Genomic DNA, 16,118 nt, shown 5'->3' with positions numbered 1-16,118 from the left:
GGCTGCTGTAAAAAAATACTTACCGCTACTGGAGTTGCTATCTCATTGGTGATCACTTCTTCGTCGCCTTCAGGGTGCTAATAAGGATTATCTAACTACGGGCTATCTATACTACCGAGTAAAGGAAATCTCAATTGACTCAGGCTGATTTTTAAATATAATCAATCTTTATTAACCCAACGGAAACAATTATCATCTTTTACTGACTGATAAAATAAAATATAAACATAGATTATCAAGTTGCAAACGTGTTGAAAACTTGTTTAAATGCAAGCTTGCAAGTTTTACAGACATTTTAAATGATTCTAAAAAAGAAAATTTTATGAAATCAATTAATTAACTATCATATTACAATAACTGAATAACCACCGGATAATTTTATGACTGACACTAAATGTCACTGATTGTTGTATTATATTAAATTATAATTTTATATCATGGGTTATTAACGTTTCATCTTCTTAGAACATTCCAATATGAATTGCTGGAGTAATTTCTCCTTAACCATTGTCTATTATTTAAATATGACAAACATTCATTGCAAATAATAAATACCAAATATAAAAATAAAGTATAAATCACTGGGTAATTTTCCATCATTTTACGTAAGATTTTCGAAACTGTTAATACTGAAAATCTCGGAAATTACTGAACTTTGTTGTTAACATTAATATTACTGTGTTCACAACAATGTGGGATCTATAAAATCATATTTCAGTGTCCCAAATGTTTACTTTTACACATTTTAATTTATTCATGGTAACATATAATTCGTAACAAAATATAATTTATTCTCCCAGATTTTAGTTCAGTAACTCCTATAATGCGTTGTGTGAGATGCAATAGTAGATCTATTACGTTGTTTACTTAGTTATTACGCGATCCATCTTTCCCTATCAAAACATAAACGTATATGTTACTACCTCACTCAAATAAAAGAACAACTAATGAAATTTACGATGTTACATTAAAGTCACAGAGGAATACCACCTAATTATGCTCGTAAACACCAAAAAATAACCATCATGCCTGAAAACAAATGACATAATAAATCCTACCTATGCTCATATTTATTTACACACTATCAATTCTATAAATACAAAATATAATTGTCCTCAGATTGCAATGTTACGAATTTAAAATAAGGTCATCCTGCTCAGAGTCCATTAATTCCCAATCACTGACTACAGGTGTTTTTCCATGACCAGAGGAGTCTTTCATGGCTTCATTGAGACTTTGCAGTGAAAAATAAATTATATACCAAACCAAACCAAACCCCATGGCACTACAGCCCTTGAAGGGCCTTGGCCTACCAAGCGACCGCTGCTCTGCCCGAAGGCAGCACGACGAATCCTCGCGGCCGTTATTTTTGTCTTCCTAAATCGTGAAATAAATTATATAATAATCAGAAATAAAGCAATCAATAATCCATCCTCGTGATGTAACGAAATATGTGGTAATAATGGCTTACCTGATATCGAATCAAATATAAAATCGTAAGTAAAATTATTGCAGTACGATCTTCGCAAGTCAGTTGGGTGTTTAAGACTGCTTCAATAAATATTCACCGTGATAAATTGTAATGGATTACGTATAATTACGTTACTTAGCGATGGTGTGTCATGTTGGTTTATATTCTTCAGTGGTGCTATTCACATACTATATTATGCACATCAACTTATAATGTTCTAGTAAGGCACTTGTCCTTACACTCGATTTCATTACTTCCTCGTATCAACACCGACATTTATTTTCTCAACTCTATGGCTAGAATATTACTAAATTACATCAGCTCTACGACTGGAATACTATCTCTTCAGCTCTGCGGCTTGCATTTTTCATTTTCATCTCATTATGCTTGAGAAATGTATCTACAATTCATATAGACTTATCACTTGTATCTCTCTTTCTTTACATCATAAACCTTGCCACACAACATCGCTTTCCTGTACACAATTTCCACACTACTTCAATACATCATTTTAGACTCCCCAATTGGCTGCTTCAAATCGTTACCTTGCAATATGCATTATAACTCCACTGATCTACTCATTAATAAATTACCTGAAGATGCTCATTACCAAATTTCTCCTGTTTAAAATTCAAATTACCTTCACGTGTCCACGTTTCTAGTACTCAGGTACACCATATTCTGATTTACGAGACTCATCCAAAATTAAACCTTATAACTACTTCATGGCAAAGTTTAACACTAATTAAAATTTTATTCACTCCACTACAACTGCAAATGCAACTTTTATAATGCGCAATCTCATCAAAACTCATTCTAACGGCCCCTAATTTAGATTCAATGCAGGCCTTAACATCAATAATAATAATAATAATAATAATAATAATAATAATAATAAACATAAATAAAAAATAATTGTACCGGGAGGTACACCTCAACGCCGCACATTCAAAATTAGCACCCAAATGAACTCCTCTATTCGTAATACAGCGAAACTGAAACTACACCAACTTGGAACTTTAATCGGGAGACGTCACCACCTAAATATTGAGTAATTTTGTTATTGTGAAGTTTCGTTAACTGACTGAATCTCTCCTAGTTTTGTTTGCTATACATCAAGAAGTTTGGACATTTCTTCACAGATGTCACTACCGAAAAACTATGATCATGCTCTCTGGTGCAAGTGAAAGAACTTATAATTTAAAGAATTTTTGTAACTGATTGATGTTCATTTATATTTTGCTTGGTAATATTTCCTTTTCCTTTCCGCCAGTTTTGAATCTGGCCAATTAAAATTTTCTGTAATTAATTTTCAACCTATCACAGGCTTCTTGTTCGACTTTGAATGTTACTTTTGAACTAAACCAATAAAATTGTGAGGGTGTGGCTAGTTTAGTCTTGAATGATCTCGAACCTTCCCCGAGGGTTTATAAACTGCGGCTTTTCACGTTTCTTGGCCAATTGATCGTCGTCTTTCTCAGTGTGCGTGTGTGTGTTAAGCAGGAGGCGGGCGGCCTCTTTCGTCGGCAGCTAGAACATCTTCAAGGTAATGGCCACATAACTTTAGTCTTTCTTGCTACCTCCGCAGTTTAATCCGAGGGAAAGGTCCGAATCTTCAACTACGTAACCTAATTTTCTAAAATGTAAATCATATTTCGGCTAATGTAAAAACTCCGTAAACCGCTTAATTGTAAATCGGGGATAGAGAGTGAATTACCCCCTCCAGCTCCCCTTCATCTTGGTTGGAGGTGACTACGTTTTGCAACTGTTTTCCATTCGGCAATGTGGTAAAGTGATTTCTATACTAGTCACCTCAATAGTTTGGGAATAGCCCCTGTTTCATCGGCCTAGAGCCCTTTAGGTTTTTAAGTGTTCATTATCTTGGAGCGCAGTGTGCCACCATTCACCTTGTGTTCGGGCCAATTATCTAACCTGTTCTTTTTCCTTGAAGACCCAGTAGGTTGGGGATTAAATACCCCTGTATAATATTATCTTTCAATTTGTAGGTTGTGCCTTGATGGGCCAGTGATTGTAATATTGCCTTGAATAGGCTAGAAGGCACTGAGAGCTGTTTGCTCTTTTTCAAAGTTTCGTAACTGTAAAGAGTGCCACTGGAAGGATAGATATTGTATTTAGGGAGCAAGTGCTCTGTGAATTAGGAGATTTCTGCCCTTGAATAAGTTTGTGCTATTTTGTAAATTTGAGCTGGGAGCTCAAGAATTGTAAAGCGAGGGGCTTGAAGCCCAGGACCTGTAGGATTCACTAATTTTGTATTTTCCTTGACTTGTTTCAAGATTGTCATTATACCTGAAATATTATTGTGTACACTCGGTGAAGGATTGTTAAGTTTGAAGTTCTAAAAGAAAAATATAACCTTTTACAGTTTTAATTCAGTTCTTGATATTGTAGATAGACGCATTCACCCCGGCACCTTCTTTAGCCTCTTTCTGCTCCACGAGTATCCCCGTAATAATAATAATAATAATAATAATAATAATAATAATAATAATAATAATAATAATAATAATAATAATAATAATAATAATAATAAAATATATAGTCATAATATATTTGTGCGTGAATAAAGCAACCTACATAAACACATCCTCTGTGCCATACATTAGACTAAATTACAATGACTAAACATTAAACTGACAACTCGCGTAAGTAGACTGTACAAAGAGTAAACTACGTCTTAGAATTACCGTAATAATTGGTGTACTCACATTGTTGCAATCAGGTTCCGCCCGTGCCACGGGCGTCCGTCGCCGTTGAATTAGAACATTATGGCGGTGTTTTTGCACATTAACACAATATTGCCTTATAGTCATGGCGTAGATAACAAATTTCACACGTTTACAATATATTGATGCCTTATCTCTAACACACGCTTTATGACCAAATTTAACACTTTCGCCTTAAAATTGTATATACACATCTTCCTCCTGACGCTGCTCATATAATGATTCTGTCTGGCGCTGTGCTATCTGCTCCACGGCAAAGTCGTTCCGTTAATCCTATAATGAAATGTTATTCACCCGTCTTGTACTGGCCTCCTTCTACACTTGACTTGTAGTACAACTATTTGTTTACCATTCCTCATCTAATTATGTGCCCAGTTACTAGAAAACTTGCTGGCTGGTCGCCACTGACATAAAGGTTCCACCTTCTATGAACTGCCTTCCACTGTTAAACACATCGAAGTGTTGTAACACGAAATATAAGATTAATGACAACTCTTATTATATTAAAAATGAATAATTGTTCCTCAACGTGTGCTTAATATTTGCCTCATACACGAAAAATTAGATTAATGACAACTCTTATTATATTAAAAATGAATAATTGTTCCTCGACGTGTTATAATGTTACAATGTCAATATAAAAGCACAACCCACAACCTTATTCCATGCTTGCACATTGCACAAAATCTTCAAGTGTCCCGTAAATACAATACAATAGATGAGCGTTCTCAGTTCACGTTTTCATCTCACGATTTCCCAAAAAAAGAGCGTCCTCACTGGCGTGGCGTCTGTTCGCATGCCCTGTTACTGGTGCGGAGTGATACCCCTTGACCTTTTCTGAAATTTTATGGTTGTCAGAGCGTGTTTTCATTTACACACCACCTTTTGTCACTCCAATAATAGCTTTTATAACAAATAAACTTAAGCAATTCCATTATTATGTTGTGATTACAAAGTTGATCACTGACTTTTAAATAATTCTGATATTTTGCTTGGCGGCAATACTCATTCTCCCTTGTAGTACGACGCATTTTCACTTTATAAATTATCGCCCACACATCTAATAAATTTCCTCCCTCCACTATTGACGCTATATACACTGACTGACAGTGACAATGCAACACCAAGGAGGAGTGGTTCGAAAGGGATGAAAGTTGGGGAAAAAACAGAGACGGCACGGACGAATAATTGATGTTTATTTCAAACCGATATGCAGGTTACACAATGCGCACGGCATCGACTCAGTAGGATGTAGGACCACCGCGAGCGGCGATGCACGCAGAAACACGTCGAGGTACAGAGTCAATAAGAGTGCGGATGGTGTCCTGGGGGATGGTTCTCCATTCTCTGTCAACCATTTGCCAAAGTTGGTCGTCCGTACGAGGCTGAGGCAGAGTTTGCAAACGGCGTCCAATGAGATCCCACACGTGTTCGATTGGTGAGAGATCCGGAGAGTACGCTGGTCACGGAAGCATCTGCACACTTCGTAGAGCCTGTTGGGAGATGCGAGCAGCGTGTGGGCGGGCATTATCCTGCTGAAACAGAGCATTGGGCAGCCCCTGAAGGTACGGGAGTGCCACCGGCCGCAGCACATGCTGCACGTAGCGGTGGGCATTTAACGTGCCTTGAATACGCACTAGAGGTGACGTGGAATCATACGCAATAGCGCCCCAAAACATGATGCCGCGTTGTCTAGCGGTAGGGCGCTCCACAGTTACTGCCGGATTTGACCTTTCTCCACGCCGACGCCACACTCGTCTGCGGTGACTATCACTGACAGAACAGAAGCGTGACTCATCGGAGAACACGACGTTCCGCCATTCCCTCATCCAAGTCGCTCTAGCCCGGCACCATGCCAGGCGTGCACGTCTATGCTGTGGAGTCAATGGTAGTCTTCTGAGCGGACGCCGGGAGTGAAGGCCTCCTTCAACCAATCGACGGGAAATTGTTCTGGTCGATATTGGAACAGCCAGGGTGTCTTGCACATGCTGAAGAATGGCGGTTGACGTGGCGTGCGGGGCTGCCACCGCTTGGCGGCGGATGCGCCGATCCTCGCGTGCTGACGTCACTCGGGCTGCGCCTGGACCCCTCGCACGTGCCACATGTCCCTGCGCCAACCATCTTCGCCACAGGCGCTTCACCGTGGACACATCCCTGTGGGTATCGGCTGCGATTTGACGAAGCGACCAACCTGCCCTTCTCAGCCCGATCACCATACCCCTCGTAAAGTCGTCTGTCTGCTGGAAATGCCTCCGTTGACGGCGGCCTGGCATTCTTAGCTATACACGTGTCCTGTGGCACACGACAACACGTTCTACAATGACTGTCGGCTGAGAAATCACGGTACGAAGTGGGCCATTCGCCAACGCCGTGTCCCATTTATCGTTCGCTACGTGCGCAGCACAGCGGCGCATTTCACATCATGAGCATACCTCAGTGACGTCAGTCTACCCTGCAATTGGCATAAAGTTCTGACCACTCCTTCTTGGTGTTGCATTTGCTCTGTCAGTCAGTGTAAATCGGAGTATAATTTCCACAAAATCACCTGTAACTACTGTTGGATATCCTAGAATGGCTAAGTAATACAGAGCGTTAAATTTGATACACACAGAATGGCGGATTTTCATTGGCTGAGGTGTTTTGATGCTTGTCAGTCTGGACGATTCCACTTCATTTTTACGTGGTTTCAGGAAGGTATTTATATCTTCTGTATTCGTTACGTGGTTCCTCGTCTTGCAAACAGCGGAAAATTCCCATACTCGACATACTTTCTCTGCTATCTGCTGCGTACTGGTGAACTATTGTTCGCCGAGATAATTCCATTGCCCCAAGATCACGTGATTTTAGGAAACTTGGGTGACTTAAGGATGCTCTTTGGTGGTCTTTGTCAATACACACCTGTAAGAACAACAATATTTTGCTGTATGGAAACAATTCACATTTGATATCCACTAAAGATATATTATAACGAAATGAGGCTCAATTCTTTTTTTTTTGCTAGTGGCTTTACGTCGCACTGACACAGATAGGTCTTATAGCGATGATGGCATAGGAAATGTCTAGGAGTTGGAAGGAAGCGGCCGTGGCCTTCATTAAGGTACAGCCCCAGCATTTGTCTGGTATAAAAATGGGAAACCACGGAAGACCCTCTTCAGGGATTCGAACCCACTATCTCCCGGATGCAAACTCACAACCGCGCGCCCCTAACCGCATGGCCAACTCGCCCGGTGAGGCTCAATTCGACGGGTGCAATACGATATCAAAAATTACTTTTAAACTTTAAATAAATGTTATATTTCTTTTAGAATCTCAAACTTAACCAACAATACTTTCAGGTAATGGTAATCAGGTACAACATAGCAATAGAGATACAAAATAGAAAACCCAAGGATTGGTAGTTAACAAGTTTTGATCTTCAGGATCCAAATTTACAAGTTTCTACATGTGGAATTTAGATAGATAAGTATAGAAATATCCCAAAGTACCATTAAAGAGAACATTGCTCCAGCGGTTACAAAAACAGCCTTCCAAAGGCTCCCTCAATATTAGAGCAATCACAGAAAAGAGCTTACATGCTCTCCAACATTAACCAAGGAGAGTGCGCTAACAATTTCTTACAAAATCTTACGAATTTCTGGCCTCTCTAGGCCCAACTTGCAATTTTACAATTTAGTACACAGGGGTAACTTGTACCCAAACTACTGGGCCTTCGTGGATAAAAGAACAGGTTTAAATTACCGGCCCGAACACAGAATGAATGGAGGCGTACAGTTGCGCTCCTAGAAAATTAAGTATACAATCCTAATTGGACTCTCGTCCCGATGATACAGGGGCTTATCCCAAGCTACAGAGGTGACTCGAATGAAGGTTAATTTAATACTTTACGGAAAAGAGAAACAGTTACAAAATCGTAGTCACCTCACGATAAATTGAAGGGAAACTCGAGAGGGTAACACACCCTATATTCCCGATTTACAGTTAAAGACTTTTATTAAATTTACATTATAAAAGAAGACTATTACATTTCAGAATGAGATGGTTACATAATTCATGTTTAGAATCTCCCCCTGGGATGAGTTTGCGGAGACAGCTTAAAGATAGAAAATTGGTGGCCATTACCCGGTCTGGTGTTCTGCCTGTCTTAACACACACACACATGCAGAAAGACGACAATCAATAGGACAAGGTAGCCAGAAGAGCCTCAGCTTATATACCCGAAGGGATTGTTCGAGAGGGTTCTGGACTAAATCAGGACACACCCTCTCATTCTTATTGGCATAATCAAAAGTTACACCCAAAAGCCAACAAGAAGCCTGTGATAGGCTGAAAAATAGTTGCAGAAAAATTTGATTGGCCAGACACCAAAGCTGGCGGAAAGAGAAGGAACCTATAAACTAAAAATTTCTTTCAATTGCCAATTATTTCACCTTGCACCAGAGTGCGTGACCTCAGTTTTTGTGGAGACATCTATGGAGAAGTGTTCAATCTTCTTAATGTACACCAAACAAAACAAAATAATTCCAATCAGTGTAGGAAACTTAGAGATGACAAACTTCTCAGTTATTCAGTAGTGACATCCTCTGATTAATTTCCAACTTCATGCAGCAGCTGATTCACGTTTTGTTTGATAGATAGAGTTCTTTAAGGCGCTTCTTTTGAATGTGCGGAGCTGATGTGTACCTCCCGGTACAATTATTATTATTATTATTATTATTATTATTATTATTATTATTATTATTATTATTATTATTATTATTATTATTATTATTATCAGTGAGACCATCCTTCTCGTAACACTTAATCATCATTGATTTAATATTTCAATTTCAATCTTCACCATTATTATTAATCTCAGTAATAACATAATCAATTTTTCTTCTTATTCTACTTCAAATTTATTATTATTATGATAAATTATTTCCACTCGTTACACTGCAGTCAACTATTATTATGTTTAATTCATAACCCTTTACAATTCTTTTCTAGTTTTGCACTAATCAATCAATTAAGACATGACTTACTTGGATTATTATTATTTTTAATTTGTAATTTTATATTTTAATTTCCAATATTTAGAATTTAGTCACATGTTAAATCCCAATATGGACCACCAAGATCCGATTTCACATCGGTCGAGACACAATAACGGTATTCGAAACCGTAACCTTAGTTTCGTATTGCCGTTAATTTATGGGAACTCCAAGTCCTCCCAAGACAAATCTGAAATCCCCTGGCACCTCGCAGCTGGGCAAATATATCCAGTACCAGCAATTGCTAAATTATTCCCTCCTTTTCATTTGAAGTCCATTTATTCCACTGGAACAGTTCAAAAAAATTAATTCACTAATTAATTCTCGGTGGGTGGACTCTTCTACCACTCATAACACCGGAATCGGCATATAATATCAACGTAGGGTTCGGGATTCATCTATTTCTTCATCAACATCAGTACGACTCAATTTCACCCAATGCCGGATTTTTGTTCCTCACGAATTCCAACATCAAAAATGGGCTCAAACCTCTCTGGGCCTTCAACATAGCGTGAACATCATATATAAGTGCCCCTATCGATGCTAAACAAATATTTATGATTATTATGGAGTCCAAAAACGTTAAATCAACAATTAATGTTAAAATCAAATTTACTGCGCGAATTAATGTCTTCCACGCCACATGTTATCTCCACATTTAAATTACATTAACTTGCAATCATTCTATCAAACTAAGCCCGTGCCATTATTCACAAAACATTATTATTATTAAACACCCATTTCCACGTTACCCATGTTCATTTATCACTTCGATAATGCTACTGATTATTATATTTCTGTCCACTGGCAAATCTTCGCGGAACAAATAATCATTGGTATTTACAGACTTCACTCCGTCCCACAACAATTAAATTCACTGGCAACCCCCTACCTCTGGATAATCTTACATCATGCCTTAATATCTATAAAATTTCCAATAACTGAAAACACATTTGAGCACTTCTAAAATGAATATTAATTTTATCCTTACGTGAAACGTGCTCCTATACAACCACGAACACTTCAAGGACTTGAACAAACAAATCAACCCAAATCTACTCCATTAAATAACAAAATTATGATGAGTGCTTGATCTGATCATGTACATTTTAATTTGTCCCTTTGTCCAACTATCTCTGAATTTACACGAGCCAGGAGGTGGCTCGTATAACAATCAAGTTACCTTTATGAAAGAATATGGTTCCTTCCCCTTAACGTTAGCAATCTACAAGTTCATAATAATGGGATACTCATCTCTGCCTTGTAGTTTGCCAAACCGGACGAGGTCGTCCAGTTTAGCAGTGCATCCTATTGGTTTTCATGCCAGCTTGAAGAAATAATACTTGACACTATTCAATATTACACATTTTTATATTTTAGAGAAACAAATAACTTTTTACACTTCGAATATTTCCACTCTACATTTAACACAGAAGCTTTCACACTATTGACTTTTATCTAGCCCACTTAATGTAAATTCACATTCTTCATTCCTTCCCCGGGGACTAAGGAACATAGGATATATCGATATACCGAAAACGGAAGCACCTTTCAGAATATTACAATAGGCAATTTAAAACGTTAAGGTCCGAAACTAAGTCGGCAATTAAATCCTCATATAACGATTATGTAAAAACTGTAGAGCAGGATATCACTGATAACACCAAAACCTTTTGAACGCGGGTAAAGAATAAAAGAAAAAACAACAATAATCGCAATATCTATGAATACGACTCTAAAGTATTAGAGAATGATAGGAATATTACGGAAGGGTTTGCAACGTACTTTCGGTCTGTATATTCCCAAGATAGTGCTCAGTATAACATTCCAAACGTCATTCCAAGCGTTCTATCAGAAACCACTGGCAATATCCACATTGACAGCATTACTGTAAAGGATGTTGAACTAGCGTTAAAAAAGCTCAAGCCAAAGTCTTCCTCGGGACCAGATCAGATACCGCCGTATGTTATAAAAGGTTGCAACGATGTACTGAAATATCCTCTCCTCTTCATTTATAACTTAATTATCAAAACATCCGTATTTCCCACAGTATGGAAACTGTCCCGAGTATGCCCTGTGTTTAAATCGGGTAATTCAATGTTAATAAAAAAACTACCGACCAATATCAATTATTTCAGCTATAGCCAAGGTTTTCGAATTTGTTTTATGTCGCAGACTCACAGTCTATACAAGACCTTTAATACCAGAACAGCAACATGGATTTATTTCGGGACGATCTACAGCAACAAATCTCATAAATTTTACACAATCAATATCCGCAGAAATTGATAGAGGTGGCCTGATAGATGCAATATTTACTGATTTCGAAAAGGCCTTTTGGCAAAATTTACCACGACATATTGCTAAAAAGTTAAGTATGCTTGGATTATCTTACCCATTACTACGTCTTTTCAGCTCCTACCTAAGAGATAGAAAGCAGTATGTAACTTATCAAAGAAACTCATCCAGAGAATACCCTGTAAATTCAGGAATAGTCCAGGGCTCTAATCTAGGGTCGTGGCTGTTCCTGGTGCTAATCAATGACTTACCTGAACGAATAAAATTCTCGGACTCTCTCTTGTATGCCGATGACTTTAAGGTATTCAAATCCATTGTCACCATTACCGACTCCAAACTTCTCCAGGCTGACTTAAGTAATTTACTACAATGGACGACTGAAAATCAACTATATCTAAATGTACATAAATATGTATCCATGTCGTTCACTCTAAATAAAACGTGTATTTCTTTTAACTATAAACTAGGTTACGATGACCTGAAACCAGTAAATGAGGTTAAAGACCTCGGGATATTATTAGACCGAGAACTCACCTTCACTCCACATATACAGAAGGTAGTTGCTGAGTCATACAGGTCATTAGGATTTGTGATGAGGAATGTCAAACCCTTTGAACTCCTAAAAACCTGTATACACCTCTACAGCTCTCTCGTCAGGCCCAAAGTAGAATACGCAAGCGTTATATGGAATCCAGCAAACAAAATATATATTGCACAGATCGAAAAAATCCAAAAGAGGTATTTAAAATACTTACATTTCAAAAAACCGGTAATTATCCACACATAGCATACATCGAACTACTTCTAAATTTTGAAATAGAAAGCTTGGAACTGAGGAGGAAAAAGGATGACATGAAGTTTCTGTACAAAACTGTGAATTCTATTATTGACAACCCTGACTTTTTATGCCTCTTGGGCTTCCACGTGCCCCGCTTTAATGCGCGGACAAATGTAACTTTTCATAACAAAAAAAGTCAGAAGGACCGCTCACAAAAATTCTCCCTCTACAGTCTATGCAATGTCTATAATAGTGCAGTTCAGAAAAATAATTCTTTAGACTTCTGTGTACCTCTAGAACTGTTTCTACAACAATTCAGCATCTCCGCGAAAACACTCTAATTTGTAATGATGATTTGAACCACAAAATGTATTATAAACATTGTACATTAAGCCCTATCCCATAAATGTAACTATAAGTGTTAGAACTAGAATAAAATAATAGTTTAGATATGAAATTACGATTTTATTTTTTATTTTACTCTTTCATGTAAAGATTAAATTAGATGTGAACTACTGTTCCTTTCTCAGTGTAAATATAATATTAGAATAGTTTAGATATTAGGTTATTAGACTGATTGAAACATTTCAAAAACACATGTAAACATCTGCCACTGTAATTGGGATTAGAAATCCTGTAGTGCGCAGTAAATAAATAAATACATAAAAGAAATAAATAAATAAATAAATAAATAAATAAATATCACCTTCAACGGACCGGCGCGCACTCGAGATTCCGATTCGGCACTTCCGTGTCTATTCGCGTTTCTCCCGTCACACGTGACTTACCAGGTCTCAGTTAGTAATCGACTGTTCACTGGTGAAATTACGTCGCAAACTCGCGACCGTTATCACGAAACTTATACTATTCTCGAGATAGAATTTCTCAATCCTACCCGTAGGTTTCGAGTCAGAGTTCCGTAAATGTTCGTACTCCTGATAGTAGACTGTTCAAGTCTGTAACACGTACTAATTCACATCCTGGGTTATTGTGCTACCTAACATAATAACACCTCAAATCATATTTTACAATTGCCTATGCGCAGTGGCATAGTAATAGCTCGAGCAATTCTTCACCAGTCAGTACGCACACTGGCCTAGTAACAGCTCAAACAATTCTCCACGAGTAAGTCTTCCGTCGCCACGACCAATTATTTATATGAATCTCACCCCAACTCCGAGTTCACGAGAGGTCACCTTAGAGTGAGCAGTTCCAATATCCTCGTACGACTATTTGCGGGCCAGCCAGTGGCTTAAACTTTGGATCCACTGATGTAAACATATTATTATAGCCTCTATGCCAATTCTCAACTAATTTCGTTCGCTGGTAATTAATGTAATTGTGAATTTAGCTCCCGTATCCTGGAGGGGGGGGGGAATTTCGCGCCGTTTGTAGCATCTCTTGCCTGCAGCCAATCAGCGAGTAGCGTCCATGAATTCTCAGAATTACGCCAGTCAATTTCCCTCAATTAATAACTTTTAATAATTTTTAATATATGGTTAGGCTTCTAAATTTCACATTATCTCGAATTTATAATCCATTTCTTTCTATAAATTTAATCCGTGGAGATACCTCTGGCAGTGCTTCTTACAATTCGAAGTTGGCATGACTGCTTGTGCCCGGCGAATTTTGCTATTTGGCAAGCTACGCGGGACTGAGAAGTTTCATTTTTGTTTTCTTTGAGTGCCAACTGTGCGCTCAGCTCTCAGCTGTTGTTCAAACTATCACATCGCCCGCGGCTATGGAAGTTTCCACTGACTGGGAAATAACCCTGCCTTTCTCTTTCTAACTCGGCACAAATTCTGAGGAAACTAATTCTGCTGGCCATTGTATTTCTTAATCTCTAGTGGAAATATCAGTCTGTGGTAGGTTTCACAATACCATTCCTACTGGCCCGTACTTACATCATATAAAGTAATATATTCTTGCTTATGGATATGAAATATGTATTCCTCAATAATTATTTAAAATTGAATGACACAGCTAACACGCCCACCAGGGTGCAGTGTATATTGAACATAGTCAGGTAGCCTAAAAACTTAATCCTTGGTGCCAGAGGAACTCTTTCTACCTTTTTGTCACAGCATACTTTTGTGCCTTTCTCCAAATATTGTACCTCATAAAATCGGATGTTCTAATTTGAGAAGAACAGTAGACAAGCTTAAGTACTTTCTCCAGCCAGTGGAAAACTCCTTTCCGAAAGCGATGGCCTATAATATTCATGGTCTCAAATGTTTCTAAATTTTTAATATTAAACCCTGAGATAGGGTTGAGAAAAATTCAGGTTTTTAAGGGATAAGCAATTGGTCATGAAAAGGAGTTATATTGGGGTGGTCAAGTGGTTTCGGATCTGGAAATAGGTGAAGGGGTCTGCTACAGTGGAACATCACTAACCTTGGATCATTCTGGATTCATTGTTGTACAAATCAATAAATATAATATCAGGATTCATTAAACTAAACCTAACTAATGGTTTATAGTACACTAAAGCCACTTGCTTAGGAACAAAACACTTGTGTTAACACTTAAAGTAATAAAAATATAAAATAAGTTCGTAGAAAAGAAATTCTGTACTGTTACAGAATGTGGTGATTAACATTTTTGTTTACCACTAATCAACACCTATCGTTGAAATGTTACCTGAAAACTCAATGTTGTTTGAAGCCCACATGTAGGCCTCCGTAGCGTAACTGCCGCCCTTGGGGTGCCGAGCTTCGATTCCCGGTACTGTCAGAAATGTAAGAATGGCAGGAGGGCTGGTATGGCGCATGAAAAGAACTGCACCGCCTCAGAAAGAGGACACGGCTAAATGGTTACCGTTCTGGCCCTGGTCAGTTTCGATGGCTCCGATCCACACACCATTATTAGTCGTTTAGTTGAAGGAAGTGATTAATCAGGATTCATTGAAAACTGTCCTTGGCTCAGTGCTTAGCGTAGTGGTCACCGGATTTCTTTAGATCGGGGAAAGAGTATTTATGTTCGTATTATATGCAAGCACGGGCTCGGGCGGCAGTGAGCCAGCCTCTCACTTCTGGGTCCCGTGGTTGAAATCCCGGTCACTCCATGTGAGATTTGTGCTGGACAAAGCGCAGGCGAGACAGATTTTTCTCCGGGAACTCCGGTTTTCCCTGTCATCTTTCATTCCAGCAACACTCTCCAATACCATTCCATTTCATATATCAGTCATTAGTCATTGCCTCAGAGGAGAGCGACACAATTCCTATTCTCGCCGCTAGATCCCTGACCCGGTCGAGTGACTGGAAACAGGCTGAGGCTCACAGTAAAAATGGACGACACATCTCTCACCTTTTACGGCGCACCGACACAGATAGCTCTTAAGGCGTTGGGAAGAAAGCAGCGGTGGCCTTAATTAATCGGGTTCGAACCCCACCACAAACTCTCCTGAGAATGGTTATCTGCGGTTTCCCATTTTTATTTTCAGACAATTACTGAGACAGTTCCTAATCATAGGGCTCAGCCGATTTCTTCCACTTCCTTAGCCATCACTCATTTCATCTTCATTCACTCCTCATTGCATCAGGAGGGCATCCGGCCGAAAAAACATGCCTCTTCCCCGACCCTGCATCAAGAAAGTGTACTTAGGGATAGACAAACAATAGAATGTTTGTCACACAGAGATAGAGACAGGAGGATTAGATTGACGAGATCATCCATTTTCCGAGTTAAACACTTGCTGCGTTGAGAGTAAATTCAATTTGTCTTTTCATTTATAAAGTTAGTAACAGTTAGATTGCATGACGCATGTTATTTCAGGAGCTGTAACACGTGTGGAGCTG

This window comes from Anabrus simplex, chromosome 2 (genome assembly GCF_040414725.1).
Source record: "Anabrus simplex isolate iqAnaSimp1 chromosome 2, ASM4041472v1, whole genome shotgun sequence".
Taxonomy (NCBI): Eukaryota; Metazoa; Arthropoda; class Insecta; order Orthoptera; family Tettigoniidae; genus Anabrus; species Anabrus simplex.
This window is presented reverse-complemented; position numbering follows the sequence as displayed.